The sequence below is a fragment of the Talpa europaea genome (assembly GCF_964194135.1).
Source record: "Talpa europaea genome assembly, chromosome: 7".
NCBI classification, from domain to species: Eukaryota; Metazoa; Chordata; class Mammalia; order Eulipotyphla; family Talpidae; genus Talpa; species Talpa europaea.
The window spans coordinates 46,957,232-46,973,818 of record NC_140074.1 but is presented as its reverse complement, the minus strand read 5'-3'; positions in this window follow the sequence as shown (position 1 = coordinate 46,973,818).

Genomic DNA, 16,587 nt, shown 5'->3' with positions numbered 1-16,587 from the left:
TTGTTTTGAGATGTCAAGTTGGGTGAGGAATGTACAATAAGAAGGGGTCTATTGGTTGAGTAGGATTACGAGGTACTGTGGCTGCCCTACTATGGTATATTTAATGTTAGATCTCATGACCATTGATAGCTCTTGCACTACAGATTGAACCCCATTATATGTGCCTGAACTAATATATCCTAGATTGCAGAATATTCCTGGGATATTCTGGATCAGTTCCACAAGCCAAAGCATCATTCATTTTGGCTCCATTATCTTTAGAGTTAAGTCAAGAGGCAAGATCTATGAATAGTGGGAAATCAGACACATGTATCTGAGAAATAGCTAAATGGTATGATGATAAACAGTAATCACTGTCCTGGAGAATAAACAAACAAACAAACAAGACACACAATTCATGACAAAACATCACTAGTTATCAATGAAGCAAGGAAGTAATTTGGGTGCAAGGGAAAATCAAAAATAACATCAAGTTTTTGCTTTACAAGGCAGTTTATCATGTTTCACTTAGGCTTGGTGTAGCTTCTAGTCTAGGGTACCTTAAAAATAAGATACACAGTTAGAGCACAAATTCTTCTATATATAATGCTCATTATCCATTTGTCCTGCTATGACTGAAACTATTATAAAGTATCAGTATAATTCAAATGTAGTTGGGTAAGCTTGTGTGAACACGAATGTAAGTTTTAAAAGAGATATAATACATACGGATAGATGAGAACAGCAGGTTGTTTTAAATCTTCATATTATATAAATATCATTGCTGAGCAAATGTGCTCCCGCCAACTGTTGGATGCAGAGTCAGTTTTGAATATTTAAACAATAATTGACACTGTCTTCAAAGTAACAAATGGTTCCCATGTTGAGACCACATACTGCTATGTGTACTTAGGGGCTGAGTTGATGACAGGCTTTATACGATATAAAATGAGAGGATCTGAAAGGTGTCTCGTGGTATTATCAATGTCAACATTGGTCTCTGGTAGGAACTTGGAAAATTTTGAATTCTTAGCAAAGAAGTAAAGTTGTAAGTTTTAATGGGATACTCAACTACCATTAATCAAATATTCAGGGATGAATTTATACTATAGAAGTTTGTTTACATAAATGTTATTGGTAAGGAGGAAGTGAAAAATTTATATTGGAACAAGGTTGTTCTAATTCTCAGATAGACTCTCCTCTTTTTGAATTCTAATGTATAATTTAAAAATATCTATAGAATAATCAGATTTTTTATTTAAGTTTTATTTAGTAGGTAAAATAACCCGATAGATTCTATTTTTCTTTTACCTGAGTTTGAGAGTTTGGTCCAAGAAGCTGGATACACAAACTATCTAGAGACATCTAGGAAACTTTTGATCAAATGAAGTAAATAAGCCTCCACATTTTTAAGAGAAAAAAATTGGACATTTTTATGTATCTTTTGGACAGTTTTCCAACTGAACCTCAGTTCCTATTTTGATATTATATCTACTCTAGTTAATATATTGATGTTATTATAGATCAGATTTTTAAATTTAAGAATACTAGCATCTGAGATGACCACCCAAAATGTATAGTAACCACCTAATAAGTGAAAATTGACAATTTTATAAATTGAATATTCTAAGGTAAGTCACAGTGATCCATGAGCTCTCCAGAGTAAAAAATGTGACCCAGATGTTGCTTTCTGCATTTCATATGTGTGTGAATTACCCAAAAGTAGTGAAGTACAACTTAAGTTTTAACTTTAGATGGATCCATGCTGAGAATATGGGTATGAAAATCTGTGCTTGGAATATTCTTAGAGAACTCATTGACCCTCGATCTTCTCCTGAAGATGTAATTTATTGGGTGTTGTGAATTTAATCCATCTAAAGCTCCCAAGTGTATCACCTGTCTTTCTGTAACTCAATTTGGCCAGCTCACTCTTTCTGCTGAGACCATGAAGATCCTTTTAAGCCTCTATCATTCCCAGAACATAAAGGCATTTCATATCCTCTTTAAAATGGCCATGTCTATTTTAGGTGCAGCTCTATCTTGACACACAGAGTTCCCTGTAGGCAAATAGAAATTAAGTGGGATTCTTTGCAATTGATTCTTTTTAAAGTTTTCATATCTATGATGTTAACATGAAAATATAATTTCTATCTAAAATATCCTACTATTCATTCTCAAATAAGATAGAGTACATGTTTTATGTTTATTCAAAGCAGTCAGATATCAACCTAGTGACAAATGGTAGAATAGCTATTCCAACATAACCTAATAAAAAGTGTATTTACAGAGCTACCTAGCCATGTATTTTACTAACTGTCGATAAATTATAATATTAAGCAAAAAGTTCCAGGAGTCAGTGATTTTTGTTTGACTAGTTACCCCTCTCCAGCCCTTCATACTCCCTCATGTCCTATGTGAAGTAATCCTGATCAAGCAGCTGCTGTTCTACTTTCCCATTCAACTCAGAGCAATGCTCTTACAAGCACTGTTCCAGCCTCACATTTCCATCTCTATCATACATGTATTCCTACCTCATGTTCCCCTTATTCCTATTGGTTTCATTCTGTCTTCCAACTCTTAAGTTTCCCTAATAGAACAGAATAGGGTAGTAGGTAAACTCTACCCCATAATTTTCCCAAGATGCTGAAGAATAAATGGTCTAATAAGGCCAACATCACCACCTTTATGTACTGTGCACATCTTGGTGAATATTCATTTACCATCCTGTAGGCATAGAAATCCCTCTGAGAATTATGGTGTCCATAGTATGTCTACTCACAAGGTTCTTGATTTGGGAGAGTATAATTTTCTCTGCAATTTTCCCTCTGGTTCCAGGGAATTAATATTTGTAAATCATTTCTTCCAAATATCAATCAAACAATCACCAATAATTTATTTAAATACTCCCCAGTGGGAACTGTGGAAAAGGGGGATCTCTTGTTTCATTGGTTTCCTGAAAGAAAAGGAGCAAAGTATTGACTGTTTTAGGGAGTCATGTAAGAGTGATTTTTAAATCAGTGCTTTCCAAGTGAAGCACTCACCTTTATCAGTGCTGCATTTCCTGGCAAACTTCAGCTATACTTGTGATGAAACCTTTTCACTCTAGGGTGATTCCCACACTGATTCTGACCTAGCAGGGTGCTCATTATTATCCTAACTAACCTCTGGTAGCATGTGAAGTCTGCAATTAGCAGTGCTCCCTTGTTTGATTAGGGGCTTCCTGGAGTAACTGTGTGTACCCATGTTGGTGACCAAGCCGGACTGTGGTCTTGAAACAAATGTTTGAATAGGTTACATAAACTGTTTGGCAGCTCCCCATCAGTAAAAGTTTGAACCAGAATCCAGATCCAGGACAGTCTGATCTCAAAGTGCAGATATATTCAATACGTCTATGATGACTTACAAAATGTATAGAATAGATTGAAAATGGAAAATTTTAAAAGAGCTGTTTCTTTTTTCTCAGGGAACACTTTTCTACTCACAATTTAATATATCATCATTTTTAAATACATAGTGAATGAGATCAAAGAACATGCAAACCCCAGAAATGATTTCAGGAGATTATTTTTAGTACAGTTCATTCCTAAATATTTTTTTATTCTTTTCTCAGTTCCTACAAGTATGCACATTTGTCAAATCTCTGGTTATATGTAAAAACATTTATTACTATTAATATTCTTCAAAAATTGCTATTGTTTAAAATACTATTTTTGAGGAAAAATATACTTTTTTTCATAGTTTTACTAAAATATTGGAACTTTAATCAGTAAGTTCATATTCAGTTTTTCCTTTTTTTTTTTTTTTTTTTACAGTAAGGTTAGGAAGCAGGGCCTAAAGAATTAACAACTCTGAATAAAACACTTAAGAAATAAGGAAGTCACTGAGTTCTGAGTTCAGATTCTGATAAAAGGTTCTGAGTTCAGATTAGCATAGATTCTGATAATGCTAATGTGCTAGCAAAAAACATTGAGTTTTTCTGCTTGAAATTGATATATGAGAATGATATTTTGATGTGTACTATAATTTAAGGTTTAAAGAAAGCTGTAGTTTCCACAGATAGACATGTATCCTCTGAACTTCTAAACATTTCAAAATATATCGATCACCATGATAGAAATCTGGCATGAAGGCACAAAATGCAGCTATAATGTAGCATATCATCAAGTATTAAATCTGTTTTCCTTTGAAATTTCCATAATTTCTTTTAGTATAGGTAAATATTAAAGTTTCTAAATAACTATCATTTGTCAAAAAGAGAAATGCACATGAATCTAAGGGTTTTTATTTTTTTTTTCATTTTAAGGATCCACATCAGCACAACTATTTGAAAACTACAAATTTTATGGTTAAATTGAATAGTTGCTCCATTCCTTTGAAACTGATTGGCTGGTCGCCTCTGCCTTGGATAATGAATAAATAAGTTTTAGCACTACGCTGGTGGTCAGATCTGAAACTTAGTTTAGATATTATAATGATGTCTTTAATTATATGGTTTCAAAAATTCTGTTTCTGCCCTTGGAGAAATTAATGCAATTATCATTTAAAGTTTTTTTTTTTTTCCCTTTTTGTTGCTACAGACACAAATCTATACAAGAAGAGGCTTTCACAGTGCTTTCTTTGGCTTTTGTTTGAAAACGTACCCTTGATCCTTTTAGCTGTTATACAGACTTTGATAGCACCCATTCGGGGAGATAGAAAAACCAATCTTGGGTATGAGAGTCAGGCAGTGTTTGAATTGAAGTTCTTCCACCAATAGGCAGAAAAATTGGGGACAGACTGTGCTCAATTTAGTCATTTGTTAACCGGACATAATATCTTGCTGACAAGGTTGAAATAAAGTTCAAATGATTTGTATGTCACCTTCCATTTATGTAGGAAATGGCTCATGAATTTACTTTTATTTTCTTTCTATGTTGGGGTGTGTGGGGCAATTAAGAAGCACAAAGCCTTTGTTTTGCAGTTCATTTTCTATTGTATGTCAGTGAACATGTATTTGTATGCCCACTTTATTATTACTGTTCAACACTACAAAGGAGATCAACACACCATTTGTTTCTTGCATGAACAGACCACAAGTTCAGATTTCTGTCTTATGAATATTCTTTACTTCTGAACCCCTTCTGGAGCTGTGATGTAGCTATTTTGCAACTGCTGGGAGAGGGGGGTGACTTCTCTTACCATTGCTATCATAGGAAATGTGTTTTTGCTTTTGTAAGTGCCATTGTGGAATATTAAAAAGCCAGCCCTTCAGTAACTGTCATGCAAAATTAAATACCATTTATATTATTTCTATGGAAAACTGTATTCTAAGTTTCCATATATTGACAAGAGGACAAACTTTTGTACAAAACCACCCTACATAAAGCCCTTAATTTTGTATATGAGTACATATATTTTTTTCAAACTTATTGTATACCCAACAGTGCATTACTGCTATTTAAAAAAAGAAACTGATAGGAAAGGTCTGGGAATTATAAAAGGAAAGTAAACTGTATATTTAACTAAATAACATTTTTCATCAGAAAAAAATGGAAGTTCTCTTTTTCTTGCAAATGTTATGTTTTTTTTTTTGTTCTCTTAAACAAGTGCCATATTTCATAGTTAAGTGTTGCTATAGATTAGAAGCCTTTCATTATTAAATAAGACAAGGACCCTGGCACTTAACCTCATGGAAATTCTTTATGATAGTATGTTTACAAAGACAGATGTCTTTTAAATCACTTTTTTTCATTTCTTCTTTGTTTTTCAAATGTATTTAATCTCCAACACTTGACTTGAATTAACTGAAAGTCTCTATAAAAGTTCAAGTAGTTCCTGAAAGCCTCTTTATTGCAAGTTAATTAAATAGAGTAATGAGCAGGATTGGCCAAGGGAGAGAATGGAGAAATCAAATTACTTCACAGAGTTATACTTAAAAAATATAATGCTGAATCCAGGCAAGAAGCCTAACACTGGGCACACCCTGGCATGGCTGTTGGGCACTGGCACTGCAAACTGCTGACAGCCTAGCATAGTTATGCAGCAGTTTTTCAGTATCTATGTTCAGAGACATGAATTAGGCAACTCAGCATCTGCCACCAACATACACTCTCTATGCAGGTAAACCATATAAAGCCAGATGAAACTGAGACTTTTGGTGGTTTCTTCAGACACTTGAGAATGAGTTGCTTGTCCCATGTGATAATGGGGGAGAGATGGCACAATGAACGAGTCCAAATGATGCAGTAATTATTTGTAATTATTTAGAAATGACATTTGCATTTGAACTTAGGTATTTGGGAGCTAAGTGGTTTTAATTGCATGTAATATCATGATAAGAACACAGTGAATGAAAATGTTAGGTTGAAGAAATTAGACTGGGATCTAAAAATATAAAAAATTCTCTCCACTTCCTTAGGTATATGTTTTGCTAAAATGTGATTAGCTGACTTCATATTTAAGAAGGTTAAGTAAAAAAGACAAGCTTAGTGGATTACATCATTAGCTGATTAAAGAAAATGTTAACTAAAACATCAGAATCAAGCATATGGACTGATCTAATTAGTTGATTACTAATTCAGATTTAGTGCTGAGTACCTTTACTTTGAACATCAATTTCAGCTTAATAGGAAGTTCTTCCTGCTTCTCTAGCCTCATAGAAAACAAGACTTAGCAATTGGGCAATTAAAGAAGTAGATGAATGAATATTAGATTAAGGCCTTTCCTGACATACATTACTCACTGCCAACAAATGTTGTTCAGAGCATATTTGTTACAGAACAGGAAGCCAATTCTTTTCAAAGTGGCACCTTTCAGCCTTATCAAAATCTCCCTTCTTCCAAATCCATGTTGTCATTTTTCTTTTTTTTTTTTTGAGCACTAGTAAGTGACTGACTGCGTGTCCTATTCCTTGGACGTAGGGACAAATGTTTCAACATTTGTTTCTAAGTTCTATATTGTACTGGACACAAAGTCAGAATTGTGACTTGCTGTGATTAATTATGATTAATGTGATTAATGATGGGAGGGCAAAGTGGACATTGGTAATTAGAATGAAAGAACACAGGAAATGCGTAAAATGTAGTACAGGTGGGGTGGTATGGAGTCAGAGAAGACAGAACTGTGTTAGAACAAAAGGAAATAGAGGGAATTCCCTCTGCCATTGTCACTACCTTCCTTTATTTGATCTTTTTAAATGCTGATGTCATTACCTGGCTCTCTTGCCAGTCTCTCTCCGATTTCATCAAGATTTCCTTCTCTCTCCCCAAATCCTTCCATACCTTTTCCTCTAGAAGCCAATAATTTTATCCATGTAGTGACAATGGCCTGGAGGTCTACTGACTAATAATCTCATTAATTCTCATTATATCTATTCAGCAGAATAACATGTAAATGGAAAATATTGATTCGATTTACATAAGTAAAACTTGAGTAACAAAGAATGAGATAGATTTGCCCAGATTTACACACACACACACACACACACCCATGAAAAAATGGAGGAGCTAAGATGGGAATGAATAAAACCCCAGAATTGGATCCTTAGACAAATACTTCATATCATACACAGTCACCTTGGGCTTCATTAATAGACTTTTTATTGGAACAGAAAATGTCAGATTGCATCTAGAAATATCATAACCCAATTCATGTTCAAGGATAATGCAGAATAAATTTAAAACTCTGCATTATAAAGAGTTGAATGTATAAAATGTTATGCATTTGCTTTTTGTTACATGCATTATCATTTAGAAATATAATATGAAACAAAAATGCAATTCTTGGGATGATTCTGTGAGATTGTGTGTGTGTGTGTGTGTGTGTGTGTGATATTGAGTCTGATTATAATGGCAGTTTGAATGGTTGACTAGCCTATAGAGATTGGTAGTAATTAGCATGACAGACAAAAGGAGCAAATGTAGTCCATTTATGCCTCAGGCTGAACTAATTTTAGTGTTAAGCATGTATCTAATATCCATAAATAGGGAATAGTTATTAGCAAATATTGAAGTCAAAATTACATTTGTAGTTTGCAGCAAAGGTGAAAATTGCCTAGCTTCAGTAAAATCATGGGTTTGGTGCTTGAAGATAATGTTATGAAAATATTGACTGGATAAAACTCTGCTAGGAAAATTAGTGTCTACTAATTCATATACATAAAATTTGAGTTCATCCTTTCTGATAATGTTAATGATTTTTAGCACAACATGTTTTCAATCAAGAAAATGTTATAGGCTTTTCAGAACAGTAGAAAATTTCAATTTTATATCATATGTATTTATAACCATATATAAACATCCAGTATATATTTATATTTATAAACTCTTATTTCTACACATTAAATCAACATTTTTTTTTCTGACTTTAAGTAAAATATGGTATTCCAAAGAAAATGACTGACTCAAAATTTTAAAGCATGAGGTGAATTGGAGATTTGGGAATTTGATCCCAGTGACTTTTTATGAACTCTAAGTCATTGTCGTATTATTAGACTATTGAAAGAGAAATTTTGTCATCTAATTTCCATATTAGCAGAGAACTGTAGCAGCAAAATTTCTTGCAACATGTCCCTGTCCCAGGGTTTTTCCTCAGCTTAACTGTTGAGATACATATGAAGAAATTACTTAAAGGACATGTAGCTTAAAGAGATCCACATTCATGTTGGCAACTTGATGTGAGAACTTAGGTAAATAAAGTATCCTCCCAGAATTTAATAATACAACTGTGGAGAAAATATAGATCTAGTATGTCATGATATTATTTTAAGTATTTCAGTGGTTGATTATTATAAAAACAGGTCAATAATATTCTGAATCAAAATACAATATTAAAAATAGTATTACTATTGAACATGGGCTAGTAAAAACTAATTAGAACTAATAAATTTCAGAAAGTATACAGGATACAAGGTCACATACAATATCAGTTGTTTTGCTTTGTAGTAGCAATAAACAATGCAAAATGAAATTAAGAAAATAATTCCATTTAAATACCATCAAAAAAGAAAAATATTAAGAATAAATTTACTCCCAAAAGTTTGAGATTTATATAGTTGGAAAATTAACACTTCTTAATTTCAAATGATACTAAAAAGCTATAGCAATCAAGACAATATAGCACAGACATAAAGTTCAATAAAGTTGAAAGCTCAGAAATAAACCTTTACATTTATGTTCAACTAATTTTTGACAAGTGTTGTAAGGTAATTCATTGGAGAAAGAAAAGTATTATTATAAATGATGTTGGGGCAACTTAATATCAACATAAAAAGGAAAGAGCTTGAATGTTTATCTCAAAATATATCATAAATTAATTCAAAATAAATCATATAATTAAATGTAAGATCCAAAATTATAAAAAAATTGTAATAGAAAAGCTAGGGATAAATTTTCAATAATTTGGATCAGGCAATAATTATTTGGGTAAAGCACAAGCACAGAGACAAAAGATAAAATTAACTGGATTTCCTCATAATTACAGTATTTTATGCTTCAAAGGCTAATATCAAGAAAGTGAAAAGATAACCTATAAAATGGGAGAAAATATTTGTAAATCATATATCTGATAGAATCTATTAACTAGAATATATGAAGTATTATTATGACAAACATAAAAACAATTAAAATATAAATTAAATAGGCATTTTTTACAAATAAGATATACAAATGTTCAATAAGCATAAGAAAAGATCCTCAAGATCATTAGATTAATGCAAGTCAAAACCATAATGTGAGACTGCTTCATAACCACTATCAGAGCTAGAAGGAAGGAAGGAAGGAAGACTAAACAGGACAATAAAAAGTGTTGATGGGGATGTGGGTAAATCAGAATCATCATAATCTTTGGAAAACAGTTGGACAGTTACTAAACTGTTAAACAGAGATATTTTATGCTGCAATTTCACTACTAGGTATATACCCTCCAAAAGTGAAGACTATTTTTAGAAAACAATTGTACATGAATGTCCACTGCAACATTATCCATAAAAACTATAAAATGTAAATGAGCAAAATGGTGAACCAAACTGATGAGTGGAAAAAAAGTGATTCAATGGGATATTACTCAATCATATAAAAGAACGGAGTGCAGATATAGTCATGCAACTGTTTAATGACATTTCAGTGAGGGACAACACATGTATGAAGGTGGTCCCAACTGGCTATAAGATGTAAGCCAGGGGTCCAGTGGATTTCCTGGTTTGTGTAGTTACACAACTCTGTAATATTCACACCGTGATGAAGCTTCCTAGTGACACATTTCTCAGATCATATTTTTGGTGTTAAGTGACACATGGCTCTTTTTTCTACACATGGCTAAATCTTTGGAAATATGATGTTACTAATTAAAAGAAGTTAGATTCAAAAGGTCCTATGGTATATGATTCCATTTATGTGAGATGTACAGAATAAGTAAATTCATTAACACAGAAAGTAATTAGTGGTTTTTAAAGAATGAGATTGTGGGGAGTTAGGGAAGAGAATGCTAATGGATTTGGAATTTCCTCTTAGGGTGATGAAAATTTTAGTGCTAGGTCATAGTGATGGTTTTAAACCTTTGTGAATATATTAAAAACCATTGAATTTTCTTCTTTAAGAGGATGAATTTGTGAAATATGAATTATATGTCAATTAAGCAATGATAATGATAAGCCAGTAAAGGCTTAAGGAAAGCCCCAATAGCTTGCTAGAGCACCTGAAATATTCACTATTAGCTGTAGTTGAGGACCAATTACCTGAAAGAACAATTTTTTTTTTAACTAAACATTTTCCAGAGACAGATAAACACATTTAGAATTGGAGAAGAATGAAGACCTAGAGATTGAGGCAATGTCCATTATGTGAGGCCCAGAAATGAAAAGTTCTGTGTCATTCTGGGCAGTCTGAAAAACTTGTCAGCTTTGGCAGATGTGGAGAGATTAATTAAATAAAATAGGAAGATTCAGGGACCTCCCTGGTGATGCAGGGACTAAAATCTCAGTATTATTAAGTTATCACCAGCCACTGCTACCTGAGTTTGATCCCCTGCCAGGGAGCTACCCACATGGCTCAGCAGACCTCTCCTGTCTCACCTGCTGCTCCCCTCAGCAGTGTACTTCAGTAAGGCTGCCTGTTCTGCTCTCCACTCTGTCTCTGGTGAATTCTCTCACCCCTTCCCGCCCACTCCACCACCGCCCCCCCAACCTCCGGCCTACACCCCAGCTCTTGTATGCATAAATAAATATTTTTTTAAAAAATAGGAAGGTTCAGAAAATGAATAAAAAGAAAGAAGAATACAATCTTCACATTAATCAAAATTTTGCCCAGACCTAATTCTGTTTAGAAACCTAATCTTCACAAGATTGTTCCCTTCGTCTTAAGAAGCAATGCCTTTTAAAAATAGTCTTTTTCTTCTTACATTCTCCTTTTTATATTACAAATATTGCATAGCACATTTAGTTAGATTGTTTGCAAGTTTATGGCCTCTAACTTTGTCTCAAATCCCACAAACAGCTCCTTTAACCTCAGGTGTATTAAAATTGTAGAATAATTATGCAGGTATAAAAGCTAAGGTAAAGGAAATTCATCATAATGTCCAGTTCATGAAAAATTATTTGCTCGATACCTATGGGGCTTGGACTATTCTTATCAGGGGAAGCTTGAAGTGAAAATTTCCCTGGGCTGTTAATTCATCTTGAATTATATAAAATCATATCATACTCCTGTATCTAATATGCAGTAATAATATTATTTTAGAGTGGTACTTTTATAGAGAAATGTCCACTTCAAGAAATGAAGTTTTAGATCATGTTGATATGACCATAAAGAATGTAAAAAAATTTATTGTCTCCACAGGCTATCTTAATTGACATTCTACAAGTAGCAATACCAGGTCACTACTCTTGGCGTACTCATAAAGATGGAACCCATCAAGGAGATAACCATTTTTGTTGTTTTTTTTCCTTTTTCCCCCCACAATAAGATGATTTTATGGTTATGTAGTCACAGCTTAACAGACCAATTTAGGATAATTTGTTAAATTATTCCCAAAAAATGATGCTGATTATCAAAGGAGGGAGTATTCTTTTTGGATTTTAACAATCTTAGTCCTAGTGTTAAATGTTAAAAATTAATGTGGAATTATATGTGAGGAAGGCCCTGATACATTTAGAAAATTTTCTCCTTCCTCTTTCCTTCTTTTCTTTCTCCCTCATTTCCTTCCTTCCTTATTTACTGTCTAGATAACCATTGTCACATTACTATTTAGAATATGTTGTTGGAAGTGTCATTGTGCTTATGTACCTATCTCCTAAAGGATGCTTGAATTACAATATGAAGTTTTAGTAACTCTTTAGAGTGCACTTTCAAAGGTCTAGGATTGTCATCTAAAAGAACTTTCTGCAGTGATAGAAATGCTTTAAATCTACCCTGTCTGTGAATTGCTACCTCTGAGCATCTGATGTGAAAGTAGTGCAACTTAAGCCTTGAATTTTTTAACTAAATTTAATTTAGATTGAATTTTTTAAGTTAACTTAATTTAGATTAATTAAAATTTAAGTATTTACATATGACTAGTGACTACCAAATTCAGCAGGGCCAGTTTGGAATTTTCTTCTTACCTTAAATATTTAAGTACATATATATTAATATGTTATATCTTCCAGGACTTCTAGAGGTTATTTGAAATAAGAAAAGTTGTAGTTATTTAGAATATAAATGGGAGTCCATGCAAGAGATAATGTGAATAGACAAGAACAACATTAAATTACATACAATTGCAAATTAAATAGCATACAATTAATTGCATAAGATCTGTCCACTCTTGGTTTGGTGATTTAAAAAATCTCCAATTTCAGGAAGTTCAGTTTATGTGTGCTGCTGGAGCTCTTCATAGTCTTGGTGTGTTGAAGCTGAAGGCTAAGCAACAATGTAGTGGGTATAACCTGTGTGGTTGAATGATCCCATTAGAGGTGAGACTCTGAGGAGCACTGGTTTTAACTTCACGAGGACCCACCAGGACTAGTTCTAATGTTTTTAGTCTTGACAGCTCGGAATCATTTAGAGCCTATCTTAAGCTAAAGTAAATCTAGGAAACTTGCAAATAGAAAGATTGAGAAAGTATGGACTGAGTAAACAGACACCCTATTGCCTGCTAACAATTTAGAAATACACATTTTGTAATGTATGCTACAAATAAGAGTGGGGGAAAAAAACCTTAGATTCTCTAGAAAAGCCAAAAACCAGTAAATGATATCTAATTTCAACAGCAGGCTAAAGATTTTAATTATAACTCCCTAAATACTTAGACTAGACTACATCTGTCATGTATTTAGGTAAATTTCAGCCAAATTCTGCTATTTTTCCCTCCTACTTTCCATTAATCAAACAATAGTGTTTCAAAATAAAACATTATTTCTTTCATTAGTGACTGTTTTCTGTTATTTTGTAGTATTCCTCTAGACATTTTTAGCTATATTGAGAAACTTCTTTCTCAACTCTTGTAATTAATATGAATATTTCATCTGGGTCCTTTCTACATTGCACTCCAAATAGCAATTATTAATAGAATTTGCCACCCAAGAGCATTGTGAATACATGATCATTTTGCTCAAAGCATTGTTTAGCTGAACTGAGAAAATATAATACTGGCTGTTAACATACTCTTTGGAATTAAAAAAAAATCAATATTGTATATTTTACTTAATGTGTAGTCTTTATAACAGACTTTATCAATCTAAAAGCCTTAGAATAAGCAAAAGTGAAGAGGTATTTCCTGAAGTCATCTCTGTGTCGCGCCAAAGACTTTAAATATATTGTGTATTTAATCCTTAAAGTATTAGATAGACATTATCCAGTTTACAGACTGAAAAAAAGAAGACTCAAGACAGTTAAGAAACGTACTCAAAATCAAGCAGCCAATTAGTGCCAAAGTCAGAATACAAATATAAATTTAGAACTATAGGAGTTAATATCAGTTTTGACCAGAAGAGAATGAATTAATTTGCTCAGGTATTTGTCTATGGTCATGTATTTCCAGAGCTAATGTGATTCTTCTTGCCACAGTTTCATAGTGGCATATGGGCCATTTCTCTGAACCCCAGGTGAGCAATACTGTCAATCATTGTTCCATTGATATAACAAATAACATCAACTGGGACATAATTCACTATAATAAAAAGGAAAAAAAATACATGTCATCCAAAGGAAAAGAGTGAAATCATCTCTATTTGTAGATGATGTGATTTTATATAGAGAAAATCATAAGGCCTCCACCAGGAGGAAAAAAGTTAGAATAAACAAATTCAGGAAAATTGCAAGATACAAAATCAAAACACAATAATCAACTGCATTTTTATACACTAACAATGAATTATATAAACAATAAAGGAAACAGCCCCACTTACAATAACATTAAAAACAAACACTTGAAACTAAATTTATCCAAAGAGGTGAAAGAATTATGCATTGAAATCTATAAGGCACCGATGAAAGAAACTGAAGTGGCACAAATAAATGGAAAGATGTCCTGTGTTTATGAATTGGGAGAATTAGTATTTTTAAAATGCCCATTTTATGTCTACCCAAAGTTCAATATAATTCTTATTCGATAAAATCCCTATGAAGATTGCAGTGATCTTTTTTACAGAAATAGGAAGAGAAATTTAAAATTCATATATACAGTATGTGTTACATACACACCATATACTACACACACACATCAGAATATTAAAAAATCTTGAAAAAGGAATGACATTCTTCCATAATGCTTGTGACATGGATGAATCTTGAAGACATATGTCAAGTGAAGTAAATCAGTCATAAGAGGGCAAAGACTGTAAAATTCTACTTATACAAGTAAAGAGTAGGCAAATTTATAGAGACAGAAAGTATTGATAGAATAGTGATTGCCAGAGGCTGGGGAAGGAGGAACTGAGAACTGTTTTTAATGAGCCTAGAGTTTCAGTCTTTGTAAGATGAAGAATTCTGCAGGTTGGTTGCAGAATAATGTGAATGTATTTAACACTACTGAGCATACTGAGTGTGCTTAAAAATGGTAAAGATGATAATTTTGTTTTGTATTTTTTATATTTTTTATATTTTATTTTATCTAATTCTTACATCATTTTTCATTTTTGCACAGTGTATGTATTTTCATTTTGGTTATATTCCCCATACAATTGCAGCACTATTTACAATAGCTAAGCTATGTAAATAACCCAAATGACCAAAAATAGATGACTGGATCAAGAAGATGTAGTACATATACACAATGGAATATTACTCAGCAATCAAAAAAGATAAATACATGCAGTTTGCAGCAACATGGATGGAGCTAGAAGGCATCATGCTCAGTGAAATAAGTCAGAAAGAAAAAGAAAAATACCAGATGGTCTCACTCATAGCAGGAATTTAGAAAACCTAAATAAGGGACCAGGAAAAAGATTAATTAATACAAAGTAAAAATCAACAAGCAACTATAAACCAGAGACACACTACAGGGGAGGGTGGAGGGGTGGGGAGAGGAACGATTAGGGGCGTTTGTTTTGTATATTTTACCACAATTAAAAATAAATTTTAAAAAGTTAAAAAATAAACTATTACACCCTTAATGGTAAAGGAACAGACCTTTCTTATTTTTCCCCCCAGAATTCTCCCTTATTTGTAATAGAAGGTTAGAGACAATTAGGAGTTTACTGAATATTTTTGTGACTGGCAGCTTGATTAGAGAACTCTAGAACCTGTACAAAATGTGCTGATTGTAAAGTAGATCTTCCCATCTGCTCCCTGTCACCATGACACTGAGAGAAACTGAAAATCTTTAACACTGTGACAGAAATCCCTAAAAAAGGCACTTTGGCTGCATTGCTACTACTTAGTAAAGGTTATCCTCTGGGTCCCTTTCCTAAATCATAAGACACTCCAACTGGAGAAAATTATCAATCATCCACACGAGGTACTATTACCAGCCAGAATACTACTATCTCTGTCCTGTTTCTCCTTCTCTCTTTTTTTTTATCCCCAGATAGCCTTAGTTCACCAATCCTCATCATTGTTTTTTATAAAAACGGAAAGATACTTTCAAAATTATTGTTCATAAAGCTTCTACTTTAGAGGCCTTGTTTTGTTTTGTGACCTTGTTATTTAATTTTTACAAAACAGTCGGGATTATGTATTGTAACCAGACTTGTCAAGAATGGCCTGAGTCTTACTTTAACTGCAGGAAGCTGGAAGGATGTCCTCTGACCTGCTCTTGCTGGAAACATTTAATGTAAACAGTCAAGCCAACTAATTTTGTGCAGCTTATAAATTCTAGTTTTATTCACTTTCTAAACATCTTCCCACTAAATTCCATTTTAGGCTCCATTCTTTGTCAGCTCTGACTCCAGTGTTCTGCTAGTTTCCAGACCTGCAGAAAAAGCAATCACAGAGCTTTCATACTCAGAAGGCTGTTCTCAAAAAAGGTTTCCAATTCTTGAATTTTAAAGACTCCCTGACACTTTCAAAATGGATGAAGGTATTAGTTAATAGGAATCCATTGAGAAAAAAAAATTAAAATTGCTTAGATTGGGTGAGAGTAGTGTGGAATTATCTTACTGGTTTCCAGCCTTTTTTCAGCTCTCCTACAAAAAGTGTTAAAAAACTGTGTTAAAAT